Source organism: Rutilus rutilus, assembly GCF_951802725.1.
Source record: "Rutilus rutilus genome assembly, chromosome: 1".
Lineage (NCBI taxonomy): Eukaryota > Metazoa > Chordata > Actinopteri > Cypriniformes > Leuciscidae > Rutilus > Rutilus rutilus.
In genome coordinates, this window is record NC_140209.1 from 46647440 (window position 1) to 46650047 (window position 2608).

Genomic DNA, 2608 nt, shown 5'->3' on the forward strand with positions numbered 1-2608 from the left:
GTGATGCGGTCGCGAATCAAAATTCCCAGGATCTGGCGAAGGTGTTGGATTTGGAAAACTTTAAGTTTGGTCAAATCCATCTTGAGCAAGGTCCATGTTTCAGATCCATAGAGAAGAATTGGTAGGATCAGCGTTCAAAAGAGGCGGATCTTGATCTTTGTGGAGATGTTGTTTCTCTTCCACAGACACCATTTGAGGGAAGCGAACGCAGACGCTGCCTGCCCAATTCTGGTGTTGGTCTCCATATAAGATGCCACTTTTTTCTCCTGCAAACCAGCGAACCAAGATATTTGAATTGTTGCACTTGTTCAATCTGGACCCCGGCAAGGTGGACGATTGCTTGGGAACCATCTGTTGTGAGTACTTTGGTCTTTTCGGCAGTGATCTGAAGGCCATACAACTGAGCGATGTCGTAGAGGATATCCGTGGCCTCAGCATCGTTGTTCGCGAGGACTGAGCTACCATCAGCAAACATGAGGTCTGTTAAGAAGTGATCTGATCAGATTGAATGCCCCTTTGCCCTCAAAGACTTTCCTCATGCAATCCACCACAGTGTTGAAAAGTAGTGGAGAGGCCACATCTCCCTGGCGGACTCCTGTTTGGATGGAAAACTCATCTGAGAGCTCGTTTTGGATTCGCACCTGGCTGTTGGAGGCTTGTAGGCCTCTTGATACTCCGGCTTTGATCGCTTATGCTGTGACCTGATCCACTCCTGCTGACTTGCCATTTTTGAGTGACCGGATGGCTGCTTTTAGTTCTTGAGTTGTGGGCACAGTGTCGGTCATGGGAGTTTCAGGAAGGTCGATGAGTGGCGGCTCCGCTGGTGCCCCTTGGGGGGGGTCGTGATTGAGCAGGTCCTCAAAGAACTCTTTCCAGCGTTGAAGGCGTTCTGTTGGTGACTTCACAAACATTCCATCTGCTTTCTTTCCACTCAGCCGTCTTAGAGTGCGATAGAGGATGTGATATTCGTGCTTGGATGCTGCTTCTTCGAGATCTGCTGCCACTGCTCCTCTCGCTCGGCTTTTATCTTCAAGTGGACTTTCCGATTGAGCTGGCGGTATCGTTCGTAGTTGACCAGCTTTGTCTGTTTTCGTCTGGCTACAAGATCAAGGCATTCGTCAGATATCCATGGCTGTGTTCGACGGCGGATGGGTGAGCATAGGGGTTTGGCACATTCCATGATCGTACTTGAGATCCTTTTTTCGTCTTCGTCCACCTTTTCTGATGTGCCCAGTGTTGCAAACCGGTTGGATAAGGCGATTTGGAATTCCTGTCTGCGCGGAGGGTCAGCCAGTTGTCTCCAATCCAGCCTGGCTTGTTGAGTCGAGGTCCGCTTGGCACGCTGGAGTTTGAGTTGGGTCTTGGCTCGGATCAGGTGGTGGTCAGAACTACAGTCGGGGCCCCTCATGGCCTGAACATCCCTCAGCGTTAAGCAGAACCTATTGTTGATCAGAATGTAGTCCAATATGGCAGCGTCTTTGCCAGATGGATTTCGCCAGGTAAGTTGATGCTTGCGCGGATGCTGGAAGCAGCTATTACCAACGAGCAAGTTGTTGGTGGCAGCAAAGGACAAAAGCCGCAATCCGTTGTCATTGATCTCTCCATGGCCAAATTTTCCCATCGCTGTTTCCCAACCAGTTCTGTCCGTGCCGATATGAGCGTTGAAGTCACCTGCCAGGATGATCAAGTTGGGTCTGTGGTATGAAATCCAAGGTGTGTTGGAGTGCGTTATAGAAGTCGTTTGCTGGATCAGGATTGGTTTCGGTTGGCGCATAGACGGCAACAATATGAGTCTTGATGGTACCTTGCACCGTGAGGACTGCAAGACGGTCCGATATTGGCTGGAATGTGGTGACACTGCTGGCAGCTCGCGTGTCAACCATAAACCCAACGCCTGCTTCTCGTTTGTCACTGACGGAATAATACAGCGTCATCGTTCCATCGATGCCTGGCAGTTGAACAGTCATTGTTCCAGATCCAGTGAGCCATAGTTCAGATAATGCCATGATCGATATTTTGAAGGGTTCCAGAGCATTGATTCGGTCCTCTGGAAACTCAGCCTTCTCTAATCGGTCCATGGCTTCCGCAACATCTTGTTCCTTCATACACAGTACTTATATACATTGAGTATATAAATCAAATATGTATATACTTACAGAAATGATTTTTGAACATTGGGAGCTGTTCTCAATCTGACACGTGCCACACTATGTGTCGATTGCAAGTGACGTCTCAGGCAGCGGAGAGCAGGTGTCGATTGCAAGGGACATCATCCTAGTAACGTCCGCTCGTATCCTAGAAACTCTCCTAACAAAACCCAGTGGGGCCAATGAACTGCGTTAGGAACTTTGACATGACAACACATACTACGTCATTCAATCCGAAACGTTTAGGTATAATGTAAATAAAATGTATATTGTTTATAAAACATAAAATATTATCTAAAATAATATCTATGTCCAACAAACATTTCTTAAAAAAGAAATATTTATATATAAATTTATATTTATAAAATAAAACGAGATTGTGAACATGCCTGGTGACTAAATAATCTAAGAAAAAATTAAATAAATAAATAATGTATTAATAGAGACAGAGAAGTTAAGTA